Below are 27,662 nucleotides of genomic sequence, written 5' to 3'. Positions count from 1 at the left end.
GCTAGATAACTAGATACATGTACATATATATTCATATATACACACATGCATGTATTTATATGTGTACATACTTGTATATTCTACATGTTTTGCTATATTCTCTATATTTTTCATATTATGTTTTTATATATAACCAGGCAATAGTTTCTATTTTTATCAATCCAAATAAATTTATAACATATATTCTATATTGAATATATATATATATATATATATATTTATCTTTGAACCACACACACACACACATACACACACACACACAGACTCTATTGGGTATAGAAATCTATCTTAGTAGGGAAATATGAGGGGGGAAAGGGATAAGAGATATGGGGTGGGAAGAGATAAAAGTGAGAGCAGATTAAGGGAACCAGTGGTCAAAAAGAAAACAGACATGCAGAAGGACAAAACAAAGAAAGAGAAGGATCTACTGAAGAAAATAGAATGAAGGTAAATATGCAGTTAAAAATCATAACTGTTAATGAGAATGGGATGAGCTCACCCATAAAACAGAAACAGATAACAATATGTTATTTACCAGACATATACTTGAAATAGAAATACATACTCACAGAGTTTGAATAAAGGGCTATAGCAGAATTGGTTATATTTCAACTGATATAAAAAAAGGCAAGGGTGGGGTGGCTAGGTGGTGCAGTGGATAAAGCACCAGCCCTGGAGTCAGGAGTACCTGGGTTCAAATCTGGTCTCAGACAATAATTACCTAGCTGTGTGGCCTTGAGCAAGCCACTTAACCCCATTTGCCTTGCCAAAAAACCTAAAAAAAAAGGGCAAGGGTAGAAATCACAAACTCAGAGAAAACAAAAGCAAAACTAGACCTAATTAAAAGAGATAATCAAGGAAACCATATTTTGCTAAAAATAGCATAGTCAGTAAAGCAATATCAAAAAATTTTACAATAAGTTTCTCTGATAAAGCCTTCATTTCTCAAATGTATAAAGAGCTGGGTAAAATTTATAAAAATGGAACCATCCCCAATTGATAAATGGTCAAAGGAACAAGCAGTTTTCAAGAGAATGCTCCAAAAAGAAAAAGAACCTATATGTACAAAAATTTTGTAGTGGCAAAGAATTGGATATTGAAAGGATGCCAATCAATTGGAGAATAGTTGTGGTTGTGGTATATGATTGTGATGGAATACTTTGGTACTATAAGATATGATGAGCAGGATAGCTTAATAAAAACATGGAAATACTCATATGAATTGTTCAGTGAAGTGATCAGAACCAGGAGAATATTGTGCACTATTACACCAGTATTGTAAACATGATCAACAGTAAGACAATTCCAAAGGACTCCTGATGAAAATTGCTATTCACCTTCAGAGAAAGAACTGATGATGATGAACTCTGCAAATTTAAGTATAATTTTCTTTCTTTTTTATATCACTAATATGGAAACATGTCTTGTATGATTTCACATGTATAATTGATATCATATGGCTTGTCTTCTCATTGGGAAGGGGAGGTATAGGAGGAAGGAAGGGAATTTGAAACTTGAAACTAAAAAAAAGAATGTTTAAAATAAATAAGAAATTTGGTTTTTTTAAAGGAATAGGGTATAATAAAAAAGAATTACTTAAGAAGAATGATAAAAAAATGATCATTACTTTAAATCTGTTCCCATTTATTTTTCTTTGCCAAGGTCATCTTCTGACTGGCAGTGGATTAACCACAAGAGGATCCAAAATCTAGTTCTGATGAATGTTCGGAAGTTCAGGTGTTTGACCTTGGTTAGGTAAGTCACTTCACTTCCTCCTTTGTCAAATGAAGAGATTGAACTATGTGGCGCCTCTTTTATTTTATAATTCTCTTCCTCCAAAGGACCCAAGGCTCTTTCTTGTAGAAATATAGAGCATGTTGGCTCAAGCCAGTTAAAAACACCATAGAATAGTTTTGTTGCAGGAAGAAGCCCACAAGTGACTTGACTTTCTAGTCCATTCTTCTTTTATTTGAATCCATTTGTTCACCACCACCCCCAATTGTGGTAGCCCTAGTAGTTTGTTTTTGTGGTTGTTTTTTGTTTCTTTGTTTTTATAAAATTTTATAAAATCATTATTGAAAATCACCATACAGAGTGCTCTGTTACATTTCTACAGAACTTGGTAGGGGCCTAGCTAGTAGATCTGAAAAAACAGTTAATTCTGGTTACTTTAGCAAGTATTTGTAATGTCTTTGGGCCTAATACTGTATCAGATATGCTGATAGACAACAATAGCTACTAATAACTAAAATAATAACTAATATCTAATGCTTTAAATTTGCAAAACACTTTACATATACATCTCATTTGAGCTTTACAACAAACCTGTAAAGTGGATTTTTTTTATTTTGACAGAGAAAAACCTCTTTCCTAGCAAAATAGTGACTTGAAGAAGATTTGATGACGAATTTTAGAAAATTGCCTGAGCTCTGAGATTTGTCTATGGGCTAGTATGTGTCAGAGATGGGACTCGAATCTGGGTCTTCCTGATTTCAGCCATCTTCTCAATGGAGTCATAATAATTCTCAAGCTAGATATTAAAAATTATTATTATTCCCATTTTACAGATGGGGAAACTGTGACTCGGAGAAGTTAAGCAATATATCCATAATCACTTAACAAGTTCCATAGTCATGATTCCAAGTCTAGAATTCTTTCCTCTACCTCATTTTATCTCTTATAATAAATACCAAGAGCTGGGATAAATACAAGTCATAATGTAGTTTTAAGTCTATTAAGCCTCAGAGATTTTATGGACACTCCTGTCAGTGTACAGTGTCTTAAAGTACATAGAGAACTTTTTATGAAAAGAATGAAGAATTTGGACCTGAGTTTGAATCCTGGCTCTGTCACCTCCCGTGTATGTGACTCTAGGCAGGTCACATTGCACCTCTAGTCATTTGTAAAATGGGAAAGCTGAATTATATGATCTTGATGTTCCCTTCCAGCTCTGGGTCTGTGATCCTATAATCATTTGTACCTCACTTCTTAGTAAATATTTCAGGTTTTACTACCCCCAGTTAATGGAAGGTTGCTAAGAATAAGTTACTTGTTCACAAGTAAGCCTCTGAAACAGAATCTGAAGCCAAGTCTTCCTCATTCTAAGACCAACTCCAGATGGTCTTTCTGTCCCTGTCCACAAGACGACAGTTCCATCTAGAAGAACAAAGTTACTTATGAAAAGGGAAATGGTACTCAGAGAATTAGAGGAGAAAAGATCTAGAATACTACTTACTTCCTAGATGATGAAATTGCAGGCAGGTAAAATAATGATGTAACACAGTGATCTGAGTCAGGCCCCTTAGAGAGGCATTGAAGGGTGGAGGCAGGAACAACCAACATGGCAATTGGAAACCTTTTGTCGGGTGAGAGGCTGGGGTAGGGATGGAGAAGAAAAAACTTACAATTGAGGCTGTCCCAAAATATATTGGGTTGTCACTAGATAGGAAAGATTTTCCCTCATCTGAGTTTTTCAAGCAAAATTTGGGTTTGTTGTGGAAGGGAGGAAGGGAGTCTTTTTTATCTTTTTTTTTCCTTTTAAAGATTTTATTTATTTTGAGTTTTACAATTTTTCCTCTAATCTTGCTTCCCTCCCCCACAACACCCACAGAAGGCAATTTGCTAATCTTTACATTGTTTCCATGGTATACATTGTTCCAAATTGATTGTGATGAGAGAGAAATCATATCCTTAAATAAGAAAAAATAATGTATGAGACAGCAAAATTACATAATAAGATGTCAGGGGTTTTTTCCTAAATTAAAAGTAATAGTCCTTGGTCTTTGTTCAATATCCACAATTCTTTCTCTGGCTACAGATGGTATTCTCCATCGAAGATAGCCCAAAATTGTCCCTGATTGTTGCACTGATGAAATGAGCAAGTCCATCAAGGTTGATCATATTGCTGTTAGGGTGTACAATGTTTTTCTGGTCCTGCTCATCTCACTCAGCATCAGTTCATGCAAATCCCTCCAGGCTTCCCTGGATTCCCATCCCTCCTTGTTTCTAATAGAACAATAGTGTTCCATGACATACACATACCACGGTTTGTTAAGCCATTGCCTAATTGAAGGATATTTACTTGATTTCCAATTTTTTGCCACCACAAACAGGGCTGCTATGAATATTTTTGTACAAGTGATATTTTTACCCTATTTCATCATCTCTTCAGGGTATAGACCCAGTAGTAGTATTGCTGGATCAAAGGGTATGCATATTTTTGTTGCCCTTTGGACATAATTCTAAATTGCTCTCCAGAAAGGTTGGATGAGTTCACAGCTCCACCAACAATGTATTAGTGTCCCAGATTTCCCACATCCCTTCCAACATTGATCATTGTCCTTTCTGGTATATTGGCCAGTCTGAGAGGTGTGAGGTGGCACCTCAGAGAAGGTTTAATTTGCATTTCTCTAATAAGTAATGATTTAGAGCATTTTTTCATATGACTATGGATCACTTTGATTTGGACGAAGGGAGTCTCATTGAAGTTCAATCTTAAACTTTAATGACTTTTGACCCTCTTCAGTAATCTGGTGAAAGCAAGGACTCCTCTCAGAATAAATTTTAAATAAATAAAATAAAATATATTGGTTTACAAAGGAAATGAATTATATTGAAATATTTTTGTAACTGTTGTTGAATCATTTTAGTCTTGTCTGACTCTCAGTGAGTTTTTGAGTCTTAGAGTTTTCTTGGCAAAGATGCTGAAGTGATTTGCCATTTTCTTCTCCAGCTCATTTTACAGATGAGGAAACTGAGACAAATAAGGTTAAGTGACACACAAGTTCACACAGTAAGTAACTGAGGTCAGATTTGCCCTTAGTTCTAGGGCCAGTACTCTGTACATTGAGACACCTAGCTTTCCCATATTGAAATACAGTTATCAAAAAATAAAATTTTAATTCCTGGATTGTAGGTCAAGGATCCCTGAACTAAATGGCCTTTGCTATCCTTTCCAAATCAAAGACTTATTGAAAGCACCTACCCTACTCTACTGGCTGTCATCCATGGGAAAAGAAAGGGAAAGGAAAACTTGTCAGCCCTATCTACCTTTGTTATGGATGTGGCAAGATCAGTAGATCTTTCTGGAGGGGTTATAATCAGATCTGCCAAAATAGTGACTTACTTCCTCTTATCAGCCCAGCATGAGGTTATAGAGGCAGGTCAGTCAATGAGCAGTTTAGATACTTGAAATGGGAGCTAGTGTAAAAAAGGTAGAAGTAGGGGGAGGAGATTTTTTTCTCATCATTTCATTTTTCATTTTGGAGGCAATTAGAGTTCAAATCGAGCTTCAGATACTTGCCAGGTAATTTAACCTCTATATGCTTTGCTATCCTTATAGGGTATGTCCTCATTTCTATGTCCCAGGATTGTCATAAGGATAAAATTATATAATATTTGTAAAGACCTTTTCAAACTTTAAAGTATTATGTAAATATTATTATCATTTTCACTGACTATCAAGTTCTCTAGAGAATATGGGGCAGTAAGAAGTCAAGTTCTGGTCCTCAGTCATGTTAGCAGATCATAGGGGCCAAAATGAGGATAGGTAACTTCAGAAACCTTCCAATGCAGCTGAGGAAAGAGTATTTCTTTCTACTCATCTTGTGTAAAGATTTCTTTCATTTTCTCTGTTGCTATTAGCAAGGAAAGGCATCTTCTGTTTAAAGAGTTATAACAACTCCTGGCACACCAAAGTCTACCTCACACAAAATCAATTCTCAGTAAATAGGGTCGAATGAATAAGTAGGTGAACAATATTGAGATCTGCTTAAATATGAAGCAAGCAGAAGTCCATTCCAGAGAAAAAACAGATTCTGGAGATCACACTGTTCTCTTCTACCCTCATTTCCCTTTAACTTAGTAGGATGTGGTATAAATGGCACACTAGAGCTAGAGTCAGTAGACTCTAATTATGTGATCCTAGAAAAATCACTTGACCTCTCTGAACCTCAGTTTTCCTATCTATGAAATGTAGGGCCAACTTCATTGGATTATTGTGAAGCTCAGATAAGACAGAACTTTTAACTGCTTTGAACAATTTTAAGTGTTATACAAATAGCAGCTATTGCTGCTATTTTTATTACTAATCCTTTAACTAGGGAGGGCTTCAGCCTTTTATTTTCCTGGGACTTCTCATGTAACAAATTACAAGGGATGGAAGTTTTCAAGAAGACAAGTATATTGGTCACATCCCTTAGACTGGCTGACTAGGCAATCTCTTGAATTGTTTGCCATGCCAGGATCATTATTTTTTCCTATGACCAGATATGTTCCATGCAGGTGGAACAGTCTTTTCTTGATGCTCATGGAGCTCTGCCAAGTGCAGATGATGTCACCACAAGAGCAGTCAAGTGCTTCCTGAAAGGGGCACCTGTTACTGAGGATTCCAGGGGGCAAACTCCTGATCCAAAGGAGGTCCATGCATAATTCATTATGATGTGTTGTTCACCTGAGCCCTGGCACCGCTGAAGCTGCTACATGAGTTTGCACACTTGTTAGATGGGGAGGGAGAGAAGAAATCCCAAATAAAAAGGACTTGGGGACCTTCCATGCAGAGGTATGTACATAGGCCACTTTGATATTCCAAGTGTCAAGATCTCCAAGAAAGACAAACCAAGAAGAAGAGAGCCAAAAGAAAACAATCTAAGATTAAGTTGAGTTGAGGGTGCAAAGATGAGGAAGGGAGAAAGAGAAAGGGACATAGGCAAAGGGTCGTTCAGAAGGTATGGCACATAGAGATTTTGTCACACATTGTGTCATCTAGCTAAAAGTAGTGACAAATTTGGAGAGTAAGAGGGACATGACTCACATGTCTCCTCTCCTGAGATTCTAAGACTCTGTGGAGATGAAAATGCTTCCTCTGTTAGGAAAGGCTAGGAACTCCTAAACCTTGAGCTTACTCATCCCCCCACCTCAAACCATCTGCATTTTGAAATGATATAATTCTAAGTATTGAAGGCAGACCTACAATAAGGCAAAGAGTAACTAGCACAGAACACAAACCTCCTTGAAATCTCCTAGAAATGTACAAAGAGTAACCCAGAGATTCAGAGAATGAGGGAGAAGATGAGAGAGTAGATTCATGAAGTAAACAGGAGCAGAGATTTAGTCAATACTTATGTTAAATATATAAGGGAAGGAACTATAATCCTAGAGCCCTGAACTTTGAAAATGTGTTCTGGCCTTTTATTTGGCCAGTTATTTAACCAGTTATTTAAAATTGTCTCTGGTCCTTGAGGCAAGTGTAGGAGATGGACCCCTAAAAGCATCTTGCGTAGAACTAATTTAAATTAGCTTTTTTAAATGAATTAATGAATGAAAGGCTATGTATGGAACATATGATTAAGTGTAACTTGTTATCATATTGTTGTGTTGTCTGTAATTATCACTACTCTTTGATTATCGCTTCATAACTTGGGAATAATTAAATGGAAGAATGGAAACACCTAGAACCCCTTTCATCAAATAACTCCCAGCAAAATATTAACTAATAAATCAATGAAAACTTATTCATTGACTAATAGTTACCCACCATAGCAAAGGACTATGGGTTATGGAATGTGATCCATGCCCATAAAGACCTGGCAGGATACAGTGTAACTTGTTGCTTACTTTTTGGTTTTTATCTGTGACCTTTTTTTGCCATTTTCTTTACTTTCTTAATGTCTGGCATTTGGTGGTTTTGCTGTATGGTCACTGGGTTATCTTTGAAATGGGCAGCAATAGAACAAGGGCAAACAAAACCCTATGAGCTAATGATAGAAGTCATGAATCATGTTCATGCTTTAATACTAAGTAACCATTGCTTAACCCAAGACAGGAAAAATATGCAAAATAATTTTTATTATTATTTTCACTCTTTGAATAGACATTCATGTTTATGTTGGGAATGACATAAAACCCTCAGTTTATTTGTAGGAAGAAAAAGGGAAAAGTAAAACATATGAAGTTTCCTGAAAGAATGGTTAGGCAGCTGAAGATGTCCTTCCCAATAACCTGTTATTCCAGGATAGCCTACCTTAAACCTTCCAGTCTCTCACATTGGTTGAGTCACTCTTTCTGGAAAGGTTCCTTTAGTCTTAAAGGTGATCTTATCTAAGCTTATCAGAAGGACAGAGGGCAGTGAGGCCATGAATCCTAAAACATATCCTTAGCCCTGTTATTTTGACCCTTGTGATGCTGTTGACAATAATTATTAGTTTTCCTTTGCTCTTCCCTCAAGTTAAAGAACAATAGGTCAGCTTGGAGAAGGGCACTTCTGAGCTTCACCTTGTTTCAGGTTTGGCCATTCTTAAGATGTTAGCATCACAGAGGTAGAATGGACCTCAAGAGATCATCTATACTGACTCTCTGTGATCAGTTAGGGCAGATGAAAGCTTAAGGGGGTTTAGAGCTGCAAGGAACCTTAGAAGCCATTTAGTCCAAATTAGGAAACTGAGACTCAGAAAGTTGTTTAAGTGACTTGCCCAAGGTCATATGATTCATTGGTGACAGAGGCAGAACTCCAATTCAGATCCTTTGTCTCCAGAGTCAGTGTTCTCCCTTGCTGTAATTCATTAACATTTCTTTTTATTCTCTTTTCCAGAGACAAAAAACAAATGGCTAGCAATCTTCCTCATTATAGTTTTTCAATATAAACCAGAAGACAATTATGCATGTACCCCTAGCCTTGCTCTGATCAAACTAAACACTGCTAACTCCTCTAACTTTTCTTATATTTCTATACTTTAATCATGTTGATCTCTCTGCTCAGGACCCTCTCCATGTTCACCATCCTCCATCACTGAACCAGTATTCACTGGAACACTTCATCTTCTCCTCTTTAAAATCATAGATATCAGCCCTTGGATCAGGCCTTAACTTAATGACCTTCGCCCTTCCCCATATCCCTTCCTAGGCTGAGCCACTGAGAGCAAGACTAGAGGGAAACCCCTCCAGCTGGCTTTATGGTACTCTTTTATGGTTATGGAGAAAGTCAAAAATCAGGTCTCAGAAACTTTTTGCTTCCCATCTGGCCTACAAACATATCTACACAAACCTTAACATTTCAAGATGGCTTGACAACACATCTGTAAAGTTATGCAAATGAAAATGTGAAAGAAATGTTCTGAGATGCCAGAAACCAACAGAATGTGTCCATTTCCAGGCACTCCCATCCCCCTCCTCCTTTCTCTTTCCCACCACTGAGCTGTCTGTATACATGTGGTTACCAGTTGTCATCAATTTAGGGGTTTTCTTGTTTGTTTATAGAGCCTTAAATTGAATTATTCAAGGGTTAAACCAGGGTAAGTGAATCAGCTAAGAGGAAAGTACCTTGTGATTGCCACAAACTCAAGTTCCTTATTATATTCATGAATTTCAAAAGTAACTATCTCTGAAAAACAATCTCTCAGTCATCACTTTATTTCTGTTTCAAAAGTCTCCAAGATGTATTTTGTTCTGTTGAGAAATCAAATAGACAATTCATTCCACCTCACTCTGCAGTGAGATAAGACTCATGGGAGACTAGTCTACAGTAAAGATCAGAAAAACATGCCTAGAAAAGAGCCTTACTTCTAACCTGGGGCCTGCCTGTCTCCCCTACTATCCTGAGCCAACTGAGTTTTGTTCTAAGAATAGGGAGCTGAGCCTCATAAAGGTTTAGGACCATCCATGGTCTAATTAGGACCAAGGCAGCACACTAACAAAGAAAGTAAATGCTGGCTGGGCCTGCCAGTCCTAGTAAGTAAGGAAAATACCCTTCTTGACTTTTGGAGCTAGGTTGGAACAGAGTGAATCTCAGAACTGGTCAGACAGCAGCTTTAGGGTCAAAACTTGTCTAAGCTTTTATGAGCTCTCATTAACTTCTATACAGTATGACTAAAGTATATCATCCATGGAGAACCACAAGTCTGAGAGGGAGGCATCTTTTCAATTTCTCCCTTTGTTCTGCCTTGTTTTTGTAGTGGTCACTGCTACTGCCCATTAACTATATAGCCTTGAGTATTTCCCCAACTCCAACCCATGGCTCAGAAAGAGTGTAAATAGCAATTATTTCTGCTCTGACCTGAAACTCTGAGGTTCTTCCCCTCAAGACTGATTCTTTTTGGGAAGGCAAATTAGGCCATCTTTTGCTTCAATTTTTACTTAGCCTTTAATCACTGAAAAGGCCTTTCCTCTGAGATCTAGAAAAGACCTTAGCCTAAAAAGGCCAGGGTCTCCCATTGTATCCAGGACCATTACCAGCTATCCTGACCTATATCTTGCCACTGGACCCTAATGACCCGGGAGGAGAGAGTGAGGCTGATGACTTTGCACAGCTCTCCCTCACTTAAATTCAATTCACTTGCAAGTGAATACCACCCTCCTAATGTTATTGGATCTCTTCCATAATGAAGGACAAACAACAAATAATCTTCAAGCAAGGGATATCTCCTTATTTTCACTGATCTCCTTTTTCAGCAGTCTTATACCTTCTCCTAGTTTAGCTGGGATGTTTCCTAAGATAAAAAAAAAAATCACCCTCGCTTGTCTCCCCAGATTACTGTTTCATATTCTTCCACAAAGAAATTTTGAAATTTTCTTGACTACTCTGTCAATTAGCATATTTACATTAGCCAGATGAGGGAATTTTGTATAGTTGGCATCCTCATCTCACATATTTAAAGCATTTAAGTCAGGGGTCTTGTATAATGAAGGGGTCAGGGATTTTGAATGTACAACCCCTATAAATGAAAAATATTTCATATGCCTATATGCATACATTTACATATTTATATATCCTGGTGTAAGCATTATAATTATGTACATTATAAAATTTCAAACAATAAAATTTGTTTAAAGTATGAGATAAAGATGAAATTATATTTGATCCCATGCCAGGAAATCTCAACCTTTTGTATATATCATGGATTCCTTTGGTTGTCTGGTGATACTTATGGATCTCTTCTCAGAAAAATGTTTTCAAAAGCACAAAATAAAATGCATAGGATTACAAAGAAACCAATTATAGCGAAATAGTCATGTATATATAAACATATATGTGCACACACACACATATATATATATATATATATATATATATATATATATATGCAAGTTTATAGACCTAGAGGCAATAATAGGTTTGTTGAAAAGGGGAGTTATGGAGTCAGATCTGCATGTAAAAAAAATCACTTTGGTAAGTGTGTAGATAATGAATTATAAAATAAAAAAGAGAGACTAATAGAAAACTGTTGGAAAAGATTCAGGAGAAAAGTGATGAAGGTTTGAATGAGAGTGAGAGCTGTGTGAATTCAGAAAAGGGGATGGATGGAAGGAAGTGAAAATTTGGAGGAAGAAATAACAAAATTTGGCACCTGTTTTTATATTCAAGGTGAGAATATTGAAGATGACACCAAGGTTGCAAATTTTGGTAACTGGAAAGATGGAGGTGCTCTCAGAAGAAATGGGGGAATTTGTAAAAGGGGACATATTTGGAGGGAAAGATAATACAATATCTCCAATCCATATAGCAACCCATCCAGGCCTGCTGTTCTGAAGCAGTTCACTCTGTCCCATACAAAATGAAAAGGCCCTCCCTGGTCCTCACTGGAGCCAGTCTACCTTCTGAGAGGCACCTGCCAAAATTATGCTGGTGGGGGAGGGAGGATTTTCCCACTGACAACAGTGAAGTAGTAGTAGTAGTAGTAGTCGTAGTAGTAGTAGATGCCCCAGGGAACATTTAGATTATAATTGTTCTGTCAAGTTGAGTCCTGTTGCAAAAGGAGAGAAGTTGGAACTTGTGTAATTAGTGGAGAGGGCAAAATGGGGAGTGCTGGGGAATAATTATCATAACAATAGTAATTATTATAGAAAATCTAACATTTCTATAATGCCTACTATGTGTTAGGTGTTTCACAAATATCTCATTAGATAATGAAATAGTGAGAGTTAGACATGATGTGATTGTGTTGAATATAAGACTTATGATTGGCTATGGGAGGCAAGGAACATGATTCATCTTCCTACTCCTCTGATTATTGATTGATGCCAGTCCTCTTTAGATCAAGCCATGGCCCCATGCTTTCCCACTTTAGTAACCAGTGCTTTATGGTATTTAAAATGACCTACTGAGGAATGAGGCATGTGTAATCAGAGGAAGTCACTATGTCTTGTATCTGTAGGTTTACTGAAATGTTTTTCTTTGTTTGAAGTGAGAAATACAATTGGTGTGTGGGAGTATTTATACAGAAATGACTGTAAAATGAAAATAAAAGGCATCATTAAAATTTTAATACTTTTTTAAATGAACCACAGAAGTAGTCATTTACAAAGTAGCTCACATTGAACAGTTTGGTGCTCTAGAATCCTTTCCTGGAGTACAGGGGCAAGGCACTTTTGTTCCAAGTTTGTATTTTTTTTTATTACAGTCAGGAATATATGGCTAAGGGGATTCTCTGGAATGAGATTCCTGTGTGCCTCTCCCCTATTTTGCTCCAATCCCCATCCTTCCTGGGGCTCTCCTCACCAGTTGTAAGGATAGAAAGTCACTTTAAATTATGTTCTATTTTGTTCAGTGTAACACATCACAACTATCCATACACACGCAAACACATCCTTTCCTCTCACCATGTGGCCATTGTCTTCTGAATTAGGCCACATCTACTGTATTTTCCCATGTATAAGATGGACCCTTTTTTGAAAAATTTGGAGTCTAAAAACTGAGAGAATTTTATACAGTGGTTGTAGAATATTTTACTTGCATTTTACACTTTTTCATGCTTGCTGTCTTCGCACTCATTGTTTCACATTTGTTTCCAGTATATTAGATTATCTTTTGCCATGTTCTGGCCAAAAATGGCTTAGAAAAGCTTTTCATCCAGTGCTGAATTCAAGTTCAAAGTGATCCAATTTGCAAAAGTGAATGGAAATCATGCTGCTGAAAGTCAGTTGGTCCTCCTCCAAATGAGAAAACAATCCAAGACTGACTACAGGAAGAAGGAACTATTGAAAACACCATGGCAGAAGAAGTTCATAAGAGGCAAGTCAGCCAAATGGACTGAGTTAGAGAGGGAGTTGAAGAGATGGATTGAAGAGCGAAGGACCATTGGAATTCCTGTGTCCACAAAGAAGGTTTTGCAGGAGCAAGAAGAATTGCTGATGAAAAAGAAATGATTTATTTCAAAGGAGGACACAATTGGTGTTTTAAGTTCATGAATTGGAATGGACTAAGCATGTGTTCACGCAACTAGAGTTGTCCAGGGAGTGCTTGTGGTCAACCACAGACCAGAGCACAGACTGGAGAGCAGTCAGAGCTTCTCCTAAGACAGTGATTTGTCATCAAACATAGATGAGGACAAGCTAATGGATGGGAGTTTTGACAGTGATGAGGAGTTTTATGAATTTTATGATGAATAATACTTGAGTTCAAAAACTTTATGTAATACATAAACATACTACATGTTTGACAGCTTCCAAATTCTTGACACATTTTTTTTCAAATTTAGGCCCCCAAATTAAGGTGCATCTTATATGTGGGGAAATGTGGAAATTTTCAGACCTACTCTCAAACTATTAATTTTCCTGTTTCCTTCCTTTTCGACAGTAATCCTGCCCCTATTCAATACTGCGAAGTCACTAGGCAACTCCCCACCAGAGACATTAATATACACTCATGGATATCAAAGAAACTTTGAAATCATCTAATCTAACATCTTCTTTTTATATTTGAAGCCTAGAGAAATAAGATGACTTGCCAAGGGGCACATATACTAGGCTCTCCAACATCCAATGTTCTCTTCTTTATATCTCACTGTCTCATCTCCTCTGATGTCAGAGATATATTGAAGATTCCTCTTTAATATTTGGAAGTTCTTGCCACTTCAGTTTCAGTGTGCGGCCTTTCCCAGAAAGCTCTCTATGAAACTTTTGCTAGACAACTATCTGTATGCCTTTTTACATTAATGGAACTGGCCACAACTGAAATCTTATCAAGATTACCATGAGTCCCAGCTGTGGTTAGAGGGGTAGACTAGTACCTTAATCACGGTCACAGGAGAATTTTAGCATATGACCCACATTAGATAACAATAGACTGATATTTAAGGGTAGTATGGAGCAGTGCTTTGAGAATGTAGGCATTGTGTTCTTGTAGACTCACTCTACAGCCCCCCCTGAGGCAAAACTCCTGAAGAAAGAGGGAGTTAATCACTGGTAGCTCAACTGTGGTCATCTCCTTGATCCTCTGGGAATGGGGAGTCATTGCTACTGAGCAGTGAGAGAGATGACAGAAAAGACTATACCTAAGACAAGAAAACAATTTCTCCTCTTCCTATTCCCATCTCTTTCCCATTCCCATCCTACCAGCACTGCTCACTACAATAGGAGCATCTCTCTTGTGGAAACAGGAATATTGATCTCATGTTATTTTTTAAACTGTTATATTTTGAACCTTAAGAGGGATTTGAAAGAATTTCATTAAAAACAGCAAAGTTGCAGAGGGAGAAACGAGACACAATGGGTTAGAAGGCCTCAGAGGCAGACAGAACTGTGTGACACTGGTCATGTTTTGACAGTACTGTTTGTGTGTGTGTGTGTGTGTGTGTGTGTGTGTGTGTGTGTAAACAAAAGGTTTTAATGTTCCCCTTCTTTAGGGAAGGTAAGGGGTTGAAAGGGAGGTGCTTTCTACATAGTCTGGGCAGCCTGGTCTGTGTGGTTTGAGGCCTGGGTTGTGAAATAAATGCCAAAACCTCATCTTCTTCTAGAACTGCATTGGTCACCAGGATCTGCTATTCTTTTAGTCTGGTGTATGTTGGTATGCTTTCTTTTATTTTCTTCTTAAAGTGACAAACCAGTGCTCACTCACTGCTTTCAAAGTGCAAGCCAGGAAGAAGGAGCTGGTCAGTAGGGTGATCCCCTGGGAAAAAAAAACAAAACAGGAGATAATAAGGATCCTTTCCCAACAGTATGAAAGAGATGTTTGCCCCTTGAAGTAGTGCTCTTAGCACAATGGACTGAGTGGCTTTAGTTTCCTGTTACTCATCACAGAAAGGAAGCATTAAAAACACAGGATCCTATGTCAGCAACAATGAATACATAGATGATAGATAGATAGATAGGTAGATAGATAGATAGATAGATAGACAGACAGACGGATGGATGACTGGATGGATGGAAGATGAACCATTTATTAAGCATTGTATGCCAAGCAAGCAAGCAAGGAGTTTGGGGGTGGTGGGGGGAAGGAAGGGAGGTATTAGGTCCCTCCTCATTGAAGATAGTCAAATAAAATCTGAATTACAACTTTACAAGTATGTTGTAGCAAGGAATCTTGTTCAGCAATGGGGTGAATTAAGTATTCTGAAATCCCTTCTAACCAAGATTGTGTGATTATGGGATTTGCCCTTAACTAGCTAGGCAAGCTCAGCTAGTCTTTTATTTCTGAACCTCAGGTTCCTCAACTATAAACAAGGTAACCCAATTAAATGGTCTCTAGGAAACCCTCCAGCTTTGACATTCTGATTTTCTATGACTTGCATCTTGGAAGCATAAGCAAACACAATTTGCCATTTGGATGCCACCTGTCATGGGATGGGTGCCTAGACAGATTGGGAGGAGGTTCTGCCCATGCTAGTAGGGAACTGGGAGGCAAAGGCTTATATACTGGGGATGGTGACCCAGGGTCCTGCAATGTGTCAAGAATTTGGAAGCTGTCAAACATGTAGTACCTGGATCCTTTGCAGAGCTCCTGCTAGAGAAGGCTCTCTCAGAAACAGGCCCCCTGTTTGACTGAACAATCCTGGCAATGAACATGTGAGTCAGTCATCACCCAGTTCATCAGACTCCATAATGTCTTCAGCAGGGGTTGGCTAATCATTTAAAAACTACACAAGCTAAGGAGAAAAAGGTATCTCAGATGATTTTTGTCTGGGTCCGTGGAAGGAGGGCCTTCCTACTTTTGGAAGAGTTTTCAAATTCATCACTTAACTAGGTATTTGTTAAAGATTTCTTGTGTGTTCAGCACTCTAGGCAGCAGAATTTCCTCCAGACCCAAGGGAAAGCAAAATCCTACTTAGCAGAGTGGAGTTCTAAGATTGAAAATATCATGCTCCCTTTTTCCACTCTCTGGTGTACCTGAATATGCGTTCATTATAACTCTAGGGCAGCTAAGTGGCACAATGGAAAGATCCCAGCCTTGGAGTCAGGGCCTGAGTTCAAATTCAATATACCTTTGAGCTGTGTGACCCTGGGCAAGTCACTTAAACTGGCTTGCCTCAGTTTCCTCATTTGTAATATGAACTCAGAAAGAAAATGGCAAACTACTCCAGTATCTTTGCCAGGGAAATTCCAAATGGGATCATGAAGAGCCAGACACAGCTGAAACAGTTCAATAACTAATTTGTAGCTCCTGTTCTTCAGGAACTGCCAAAATGGTCCTGCATCTCAACAGTAATAACATTTATCTGTAAATTTTACTTAAGATTTGAGATATGGAATAGGAGACTCTGATCAAATGGCCCTTCAAAGGACGAGTGACTAAAAAAAGGGGAGTTCCCTGCATTCTCTTAGCAAGGGGTTAGTACAAATGCCTAGCTCTGTGGGAACTGCCCCATTTCAGCAAAATTCCTTGTCCTGTGATCTCATAAAGTTGACTAGGATTTGGTGGAAGGGAAGGGGAGGTGAGTCCTGATCAATTGTCCATTGTACATGCCAGATCTCTTCCAAATTCATATTAATCTTGTGAATTTGTTTTAGTAACTTGCAAATGGTCACATAGCCAGGAACTGTCACAGCCAAGTTATAAATCCATCATTTCCTAATTTCAAGTCAATATTCTATCCATTTACCATTGGAATCTGTATTCCAATTCCAGAAGGATTTCTGAGGAAACTGAAAAATACTGAGTTTTAAATCTGAAGAAAAAATTCTTTATTCACCCTCCCCCCCACACACACATTCCATGTCTAAAAGATCTTAGGGCTCAATATAGCATACTTTTGAAGCCTCACAAGAGTTTGTGGTAACTGTGACATTACCCCATTCTAATGCCTCATCTGGTACCTTATTGAGGATGGAAATCCCTCCCAATTGTATTCCCAATAAGATAACACCAGCTGATCTGGAGATATGAATAACATATTCCTAAGCCTTGTAATCATCTCATCAGATATCCTTAATTACAAAGCCAGACTGTTGATCTGCTTATCAGGAGGGATGGGGCTAATGGCTCTAACAAGTATATCAGCCTCTCTCCTAGCCTGAAGCTCCTGTAAGCTACATCTCAAAACAGGGATAGACATAACTCTGATTGTTTCTAACCCATATAATTTCAGGGCTCTGAGTGTTTGAAAGAAAAGGAGCAAAAGTTTCTGGTGGGATCTCTGAGGTAAAGCTGTAATGGACCCTGTAATCCAGGTGACTTGACCTTTGTATGCAAGTTACCCCAGGTCTTGATCTGAGAAAATAATGACATTAATAATTATTAGTTATATAGCACTTTCAGGTCTTCAAAACACTTAACAAATATTTTATTTTACCTTCACAATAACAACTGAGAGGTAGGTGATACTATTATGCTGATTTTGCAGATAAGGAAGCTAAAGCAGAAAAAGATTAAATAACTTGCTCTATCACACACACACACACACACACACACACACACACAAACACACAGAGTAAGTATCTGAGGCCAAATTTGAGATCCAGAACATTAACCACTGCCCTACCCAGCTGCTATGAATGCTAGCTTTGTCCTTTTTAGCACCTTCTGAGCCCTTGCCTTTTTCAGACAGTATCTGATAAAGGTCCCAGGACCTGTGCTCTTGGGATTTGATGATAGATGTTTTTTTTTTTAATTTCCTTGCTCATTTTCCTAATAGTACATTAAGTAAATCCTTGCCTTGGAGTAGGAATAAAGAAAGCATCTGAGGGCAAGACCTGATTGTGCCTCACTCATACTAACTATATGCTCATGCCTTTTTTGTCACACAAATTCACCATAATAGACCACAAAAGAACAGTCTCCTGAAACAGCATGCTGACTTCCCAGAAACAGATTCCTTCTAATGGAAGAGAAGAGAAGGGCTCTACCTGCAACCAGTTACTACAGCCAAGAAGTTCTGTACTGCCAGAGGGTGAATGGTTCAATAGTAACATACATCCTGGAGACCAACCAGATTATGGAATTCAGCTTTAAATGAAAAAACAGAGATCTGAGGATAATTTTTGGATTATAGGAAAATAAATTTAGAGCTTAAAGGAAACTCAATGACCATAAATTCTAGTTTCCTTGTTTTGTAAATGAGGAAATTTAGGTTCAGAGAAATTAAATGAATTACCCAAGGTCAAAAAATTAGTTTCTGAGACTAGTTTTGCATGTGATCTTCCTGCCTCTAAGTCTAGTGCTATATTTTCCTAGGCTTTACCACTTTTCTTTTTGGCTAACCTCTAAGAGGACATCTAAGTTTTGGGTTCAAAAATATCTTTCTCTTGTTTGTACCTGGATTTGCCTCCAAAATCATTACCATGAAAATTTAGTGAATTAGATATCTGCCAGAAGGTTGAATAGATACTGAGGCAGTATTCCCCAGGTTCTATGGGTTTGTTTTTTACCTTGAATGGATTTCACAGGAAAAGTCAAAGAAACATCAGAGGAAGGATTAGCCACTGTGCTAGAGAAATTTGGGCTGCTGGAGGTACATGAGCCAGAACTGTATCTTAGACTACATAAGTTGGGATCTTGATAGACACCAGTGATCATCCCCTAACTCTATGAGAACTGATGTTCTCAAAGCCTGAGGTAGAGAGAGCCAGGAAACATGCATGTCAGATAAAATTGTAAGTCTAGTGGGACAAGGTAAAAACCAGGAGGAACTGGATCTATTAGGCTCTAGGGCTGATGAGGTACATCTATCCACTGAATACCTCTCTTTAGCCTCTTCATCTTTCCAGTGGGAGGAAGCCATTTTCTCAATTTCCCTCTCATTCCTTCACTTCCTACTTTCCCCCTACTAATTCAAAAGGAAGACATAGAAGTGATCAGGGACCAAGAGTAAGGTTTGGATTCTCAAGGGCCCAGAGCCATAAAACAAAACAAAGCTAAAACAAACAAACAAAAACACAACTTCCTGAAAGGGGGAGGGGTAAAGATCACTGAAACATAAGACTCTTAGACCCCCCCCAAAAAAAATTGTTGAATCCAGGTAGAGCCTACATTACGAAAGAAAACTAAGAAAAAGGTTCCAGAAGAACTTAAAGAGCTTTAAAAAATCCTAGAAGTTTAAACCAATCCATAATTCATTGGAGTAGGAGCCTGAAAGTTTGGTCTGAAATCTGACCCCAGTAAGAATAAGGTACAGCTGCATCCCAGGTTAAAAAATCCAGGTAAGAGTCTGAAATTGCTTAAAATTTGGACATTCTATGATTCCATTAATTAGTCAGAGAAGCTAAGAGGAATCAAACTGGTTTTAGTTATATTTTCACTGAAGACAAAAGTTAATTTTTCAGACCTCTTGAAACATTGTTATTTTTCATTTTGTATTTATTTTATTTTTTTGCTCTTTTGAACTTGACAAATACCAACAAACATGAACATATTCAAGTACAAAGAACAGGATTAGCTGCCTTGTACACTACCCTCTGATCCTCCTTCTGATCTCTTCTATATATTTTTAAATGCTCCATTGATACCCTCCTTTATTTTTAGATAGGAAAGGAAAAATATCACTTCATTGGGCTTTTTCTACCCTTCAAATTCCCCTTTCACTCCAAAAAGAAAATCCTAGTAGCAAGTTAACATAGTTAAATAAAATAAATCTACATATTGACTGTGACTAAAAATGAAGGCTTCATTTTTTTCATTTTTAGTCCACTATTTCTTTCAACATGTGGAAAACATGAATTTTTTTGTCTTAAGAGGATGCAGTTGTTCATTGAATTTATCAAAATTCTTAAGTGTTTCAAAGTTATTTTTCTTTATAATTTCAAAGAGGTTAGGTTCTGTTTGTCTCACTCTTTATCAGTTCATAAAAGTCTTCTTAGGTATCCTTGACTCTATCCCTTTCATAATTTCTTAAGATGTAATAATATTTTATTATATCTACATATCATAGTTTGTTTAGCTATTCCTCCAATTGATGGATACTCATTTAGTTTACAGTTCTTTGCTACAACAAAAGCTATTGCTATGAATATTTGTGAATAAATGATTAAATAATTGACCACTGAAAAATTACTTGTTCTTTGACTAGGAAATAGTTCTTGCTTTTATTTATTGGAATTAATTCTTGGATATCAGTCATTTTTTCTTCAGAATAATTTGCTGTAAAGATTATTCTCCTCTGAATGATTATTTTCCTTCAAATTTTACTTTCTTTGTTTCATATGTGAAAAAGCTTTTCAGTTTTATAAAATCAAAACTGTTCTTTTTATCTCATGTGATGCTATCTCTTTGGTTAAGAGTTCTTCTCCTATCCATAGTTGAGAAAGATTATTTCCTTTCCTTTCCTTCTAATATTTATATTGTGACATTTTATATCTTGGTCATATATCCATTTTAAGATCATAGTTGCAAATGATGTGAGATGTTGGTCTAAACCTAATTTTTGCCAGACTGCTTTCTAGTTTGCTTAGCAGTGTTTGTCAAATAGTGAGTCAGCCCTTTCCTCAGTAGTTGAGATCTGTGGTTTTATCAAACATTATGCTATGGTGTTTATTTGCCTCTGAATTTTCACTGACCAACTTTTGCATTTTTAAACCATTACCCAATAGTATTGAATATTACTATTTTTGTAGTATAGTTTAAGATATGGTACTGTTAGATCACCTTCCTTTCTACTTTTTTAAAAATATTATTTCTCTTGATATTTTTTATCTTTTTTCCCCTCCAGATGAAATGTTTTCAATTATTTTTTTTTTCAGTTCTTATTAAGTAACCTATTGGCAGTTTGCTTGATTTGACACTGAATAAGTAAATTTGGATAATTTTGTCATTTGTATTTTATTGACATGATTCAACCATGAGCAATTAATATCTCTAATTATTTAGTTCTGAAGTTCCAAAAATTATTTTTGTAGTTGTATTTTTTATTTCTAGGTAGATTGACTCAAATATTCTTAAGTTAATATTGAATGAAATTTATCTCTATCTCTTCATGCTAGTGGGTAGTTTTGTTTTGTTTCAGGCAAAATGCTGAAAACAGTGATTTTTTAATTGCTTGATTTTATAGTCATCAAATCTGAGAGTTGGAGAGATTACTCCAACTCATAGGTAAGTAGGGTCCCCAAGAGAAGTGTTATATCTCCCCACATAGGTCTAAGAGTAATCTTGAATTGTAGGGACCAAGGATGTCTATTTTTAGTATTATTAGCTCAAACTCTTATTCCAGTTTTCCTTCTCAATTTCAATTACAAATTACAATTTGTATCTTCCTTATATCACCAATACTTTCTAGTGATAAATAGCCAAATAAAATTAGTTTTTTACAAAGAGATAATGATAAGATGTATGGAAAAACAGATGTTACAAATATTTTCTCCTTCAACACTTGGGGCTTAGGTGTTCCACATATTAACTTGCTCCTAAGGAGAATGGAACCAAACTTAGAGTAGTTTGTTTAAAACATTTGTTCCACCAATTTCATTTTAAATGCTTCATTTAAATACTGCATAAATTCTGGATGAATTGGCATCTTAACTACCATGAACTGGGTCAAATAGATCAATTTTCAGGGTCTCTGTATGCTTGGTCCCCAACAAATTGTGTTGTAGACATTGGTACCCAACTTTCTAGCACTCTCTCATTATTCTGACCTTTTGAAATGACAGTTTGCAGAACCTCTCAATTGTCCTTCACCTAAAACAGAAAAGGGAAGGCATATGAGAAAAAATAATAGTAAGGTCATTTCTCAAGGACCACAAGACTAAAGTTACATAAGGGAGATAAAATTTGCAACTGTGTCCCTGAACTGGAAAGCCTTCACCATTAGTCCTTGCTTCATAAACAATTTCAAGCAGTTAATCATGAATGATTCTTTCCTTTTGAATGCAAGTTCAACTTTAGCTCATCATCCATTTGAAATATTCTTCTTCTTCTTCATGTGGAAGGGTCACAAAAACAGTCAGAATATCTGAATCAATAAACTGGGATCTATGATTACTTATCATCATACCTTTCTGAAAGCAAGTTCCTGAGTCTTTTCCATGTGGACTGGCAACAGGCTGGATATATCCTGAGGATGATATACTATTATTACATTTATATACTGTTACTGTGCTGAAGTTAGTGTTTCAATTACTATCACAATTCAATCTTTACATATATCTAAATATATTATTATATCATCAGCAAAATGCAATACTTGTGTTTTTTCCTTGTCAATGCTTATTTACTTGCCTTTTCATTGCTATAGCTAGCATTTCTAGAATAATGTCCAACAATAATGATCACAATATGCATCTTTTTTCATCCCTAGAATTGCTAGAAAGGTCTCTAAACTTTCTCAATTTTACATATATATATATATATATGTATATATATATGTATATATACACATATATATAATATGAGTATATGTAAGTACATCTCTATATATTTACATACTATTCATTTTCTATTCATACTATGTATCATGATAAAGAAAAAATTATTCTTATGCTTTTTTGGAGTTTTTAATGGAAAAGGGTGTTATTTTTTGTCAAAAGCCATCTCTACTTCTATTGACTTAATTGTATCATTTTAATTGTTTTTGTTTGTTAAGACAATCCATTTTATGCCGTTTTCCAAATATTGAATCAATTCTTAATTTCTGATATAAATGCCACCTAATCATTGCACATAATATTTTTTATCTGTTACTATAAATATTTATTTATGTCAATATAGTCATCAACAAAAGAGAGAAATAGTAAATCAATGAACTAGAATCAATAAATCAGAAGGCTTTCAGATTTTCCCCTCAACATGATACCTACATGCAAAATTTATTTTATATTCTATATTTTTGCTGAAAATTTATTCTATATTTTTATATTCATATTCATCAAGGATATTGGCCTATGATTTTTCCCTTTCCTCCCAGCTTTGTCTGTTCCTGGATGAGGTATCAAGATGATCATTTTATCATCAAAGAAATTTGATAGGATGTTTTATTTTCTATAATGTCAATAGTTTATATAACATCGAAATTAATTTTTAAAAGAATTCAATTGTAAATACATCTTGAGTTTTTTTTCCTCTTGGAAGTTTATTTCTGGCTTGTTCCATTTCTTTTCCTAAGACTAGACTATTTAAATTCTCCATTTTTTGTTAATCCTAGTATTTTATATTTTTGTAAAAATACATCCCTGATACTTAATTTATTGACTGATATTTAATTAAAGAAATAGTTTATAATAATTTCCTTCATTTCCTCCTCATTTCTTGTGAATTGTCCTTTTTGATTTTTATTTTGGTAGTTTGGTTGTCTCTCATTTAAAAAATCAGATTATCAATGTTTGATCTATGTTTTTTTTTAATAGTTCCTATTTTTTTGTCAATTAGGTTTTATTTCTTTCACTTTTTCTAATCTCTTCTTTTATTTTCAAGATTTGCATGTAGGTATTATGTTGAGGGGTTTTATAGTTCTTTTTAAAATTCATACATCTAGTTCAGTGATTTATTATTTCTCTGTTTTGTTGATGATTATATTGACATAAATACATTTTTCTCTAAAGCCTATGACTTTGTAACAAAAGCTTTGGCATGTTGATCATTGTTTATCTGATATTTGGATCCACTACTTGGTTAGGACAGTTATTTAGTTTTTCATTTAAGCATCATTCCTTTTTTTTCAAAATCTCATATCTTTTAAATAGTTTTACTTTTTTTGCAATTGTTTATGAATTTTTTATGCTCAACCAAGAAGATCAGTGTTTATAAAGCACCATGCAGACAGATTAGAAATATGTATATTCCTTTCTATTTCCATTTAATAATAGCCAGAGATCTAGCCTAACTTCCCTAAAATTCTATTAGGGTTCCTAAGTTCTTTCCTTTTTAAGTTTTTGTTATATTTATCTAGGTCTAAGAGGTCACTTGATAACATAATTTTACCATCTTTTCCCCCCATGATTCAATTAACTTTCACTTTAGGGAAGTTAATAAACATTTAAGAATTTTATTATAATCCAGGCCCTTTACTAAACTCTGAGAATTCAAATAAAAAGTTGCTGATCTCATGAATTTTACCTTCTAATAAAGTAGACAACAAGCAAAAAAGTATGTGGAGATAATCTCAGAGGGAAGGCACTGGCTTTCTTGCACAAGGTGGATTTTAGCTGAGATTTGAAGGAAGCCAAGGAACTAGAAAACAGAGATGAGGGAGGAGAATATAATAGGCATTAAAAATACAAGACTAAAGTGGAGAGAGAGAGAGAGAGTTGAGGTGTAATTTTTGTTCATAGATTAATGTAGCCCCTGAAGCTGAGGCGGAACAGAGAGTAGAAATTGATTCTTTGTCATATGTTCTGACAGTGAACACCAAAAAAACAGAGGTTCTCTACCAGCCAGAATCATATCATCCATACATGGAATCATTGGTTACAGCAAATAGAGAAATTTTGAATACTGTGGATAAGTTTGATTACCTTGGAGAATATATATAGATGATGAGGTTGATGCACATATTACCAGAGGTAGCTCAAGTTAAGAAGGCTCTGAAAGAAAATATGCGAAAGGAGAGGTATTAGGCTACATACCAAACTAAAGATCTCCAGAGCCATTATGCTAACTTCATTACTGTCCTGGAAAATCTAAGTGCCATGCCAGAAAATTGAACTGATGCCTTTTGAATTATCTTAGCAAGATTCTTTAGATTATCTGTCAAGATAAGGTATTGGACACTGAAGTCCTCTCTAGAGCTGAATTGCCAAATATTCAGACTATTACAAAGAACACAGCTCTGATGGGCTGTCTATATTTTTGAATGTCGAATGTACATTTGTTGCAAAGACTATTTTTAAAATTTTGACCTGATCAGCTACAGTCTCACCATATATTAACCCCAATTCATGACATCACTTTGATGTGTAAGAAGGATCAACAACATGTGTGCATGTGTGTATGTGTATATATAAAATCAACCCAACCCCTCCCCCCCAAATGCTGAGACTTAAGGCTTAAACACTACAAATTCTCAGAGTCAGAAGGGACTTTATAGCCATATAGTTCAACTCATATCTGAAAAAAAAAGAATATTTCTAAAGCATTAAAACATTCCTAGCTTCCCAGCAATGATTATTATCTAACCTGTGATTCAAAATCCCTATTAATGGAAAAGTTACTGTCACTCCCCTAAAAAAAATCCATTCTATAGTTATTATGAAGTTTTCTCCCGAAGTTTTCCCCCATATAAAGCTAAAATCAAATTCTTAGTAACTTTGACCTAATTCACTCCTAATTCTGACCTCTTCTACCAAACTCCCCCTCCAAAAAGAAATCTGATTTTTCCAAATGATAACCTTTCAAATAATTGAAGACAGTTTTCATGTTTCTCAGTTCTTCTCTTAGCTAAACACAATTTCTTCATACTTCTTTGGAATGTTTTTTTATCACCCCTTTTTAGATGACTGTTCAACAATTGATCTCTACCAATATCCTCCCTAAAGTGTGGTATCCAGTACTGAAGGCAGTCCAAATCTAGCATGACTGTCTCAGGAGCATAAAAGGAGCAGAAATTTTCTTATTCAGGACACTATGCCTCCCTAAAGAATGAATAGAAGGAAGAAGCATTTATTATAAACTTGGAAGCAGCTGATAGTATAGTAGATTGAGCACTGGATCTAGAATCACAAAGACCTGGGTTCAGATCCAGCCTCAGACACTTAGTAACTGTGTGACCCTAGCCTTTATTTGCCTCAGTTTCCTCAAATATATATACATCAAGTTACTCTACTAAATTTTGATAATACAGATACAAAAAGAAAAAAGCCCGATGACTTCAAGTAGCCTACATTTTAATAATTAAAAGCAGCATACATAAGGAAGTAGTGATTAGAGAGGTATGATTGGGCATGGGAAATCACAGGAGTGGAGACATATAATAACTGAAATAAATATAAATATTGGTCTGATCAGCTACAGTCTCGCCATATGTAAACTCCAATTCATGATATCACTTTGATGTGTAAGAAGGATCAACAACATGTGTGCATGTGTGTATGTGTATATATAAAATCAACCCAACCCCCCCAAATATCTTTTACAGGAATGGTAGTGTTGATTTAATTATTGTTCCATGAGTTAGAGGTGAAAAGGAAGGAAAAGGAGAGATAATTTATGGAATGGAGTGAAGATGGAGGAAGCAGCAAGCATTGTGGTAAATCTGGGTCAAGCTAACTATAAAAACCCCAAACAGCAATAAACAGGGCTCTCAGAGTGGGAGGTGGAACAGATGAGGACACATGGCATAAAGATGGCTCACTAATCTTAGATCACATTAATTTTCTTGGACTATGATATTGTTAACTTTTATTAAACTTCCTGATCACTAAAACTTAAACTGTCACCTAACCATATTTTCATTTTATTATAAGTGAGGTCAATTTTTTTGAAAATATATATGACTTTGTTTCTTTTATATTTCATTTCATTTGATTCAATCAAATGTTATGGTATGCTAATATCTTATTGCATCTTGACTTTTTCATCCAGTAGGTTAGCTTGTCATCTCTGCTAACTTGGCAAAAATGCCATTTATGCCTCATATGCTTACATAAATAATACTTAAATTAAAACTATCTCCAAACAAAAAAAATAGTGAGAGGATTGACTTTGTCTTACATATTTTTGCAAATTTCTTTAGGTCTAGCTCAATAGAAGAGATCTTGATTCTTATTTTTGCTTCTGTATTTAATCTGTTATATCATTTTGATTGAAATATATTAAGAATATCCAGTTTTGGGGGCAGTTAGGTGGCACAGTGGATAGAGCACCAGCTCTGAAGTCAGGGGGACCTGAGTTCAAATCCAGCCTCAGACACATAATAATTACCTAGCTGTGTGACCTTGGGCAAGTCACTTAACCCCATTGCCTTAAATAAACAAAAAAAATTTAAAGAAGAATTTCATACAGATATGTAGTTGGAAAAGGAAAGATTATTTTAATAGAAAATAGAGTTTGTTTTATGATTAAATTTGTAAGCCAACTTACCAAATTTACCAACTTACCAAAAAGTTCTAAGAGACTCCCAGGGCTCTGTGGACCACATTTTGGGAGCCTCTGATCAGGGGAATTCCCCAAGAGGAATCTCCTCTCTATTGATTCACAATTTCAGCATCTACTCTGAAATTTAGAAATTACCTAGATCTCTGAGAAGTTAAATGACTTACCAAGATTCAAAAGACCAATATACATTAGGTCCAAGACTTGAATCCTATATTTCTGACTCCAATGCAACTCTCAACTCCTGTAGAACATGGTTGCCTTTTGCAACATTTTGCCAATAAAGAATTTAAGCAATAAAGGATATCATCAAAGAGGCATAGGGTCAGAAAATGAGGTAAGTAAATCATGAAACAAAGATGGGCATAATGAATGGATGGTTCATAGGCTCCATTGGTGTTCATACAGTATCAATAAATCTGGGAAAAGGTGGATCTTTTTCCTCTCATTTATGGAAAAATATGATCAGGAGTTGGGTAGTATGAGAAAGCATGGCTAGATT

General features: G+C 36.0%; 1 long non-coding RNA gene across 35 annotated transcripts in view; it reads left to right on the top strand.

Annotated features, from left to right (window-relative positions):
- LOC141504332 (uncharacterized) overlaps window positions 1-27,662 on the top strand; it is a 1,263,877-nt gene that overhangs the window by 923,204 nt on the left and 313,011 nt on the right. For 34 of the 35 annotated variants that reach the window (XR_012473290.1, XR_012473291.1, XR_012473318.1 and 31 more), the window contains one exon: window positions 1,663-1,755. This is a non-coding gene — a long non-coding RNA (uncharacterized LOC141504332). Of the gene's footprint in view, window positions 1-1,662; window positions 1,756-12,783; window positions 23,302-27,662 lie in introns of those variants that run through there. The other variant, XR_012473310.1, reaches the window with a different exon arrangement.

This window comes from Macrotis lagotis, chromosome 1, assembly GCF_037893015.1.
Source record: "Macrotis lagotis isolate mMagLag1 chromosome 1, bilby.v1.9.chrom.fasta, whole genome shotgun sequence".
NCBI lineage: Eukaryota > Metazoa > Chordata > Mammalia > Peramelemorphia > Peramelidae > Macrotis > Macrotis lagotis.
The sequence above is the reverse complement of the archived record's forward strand: the minus strand, read 5'-3'. Positions and strand labels throughout refer to the sequence as shown.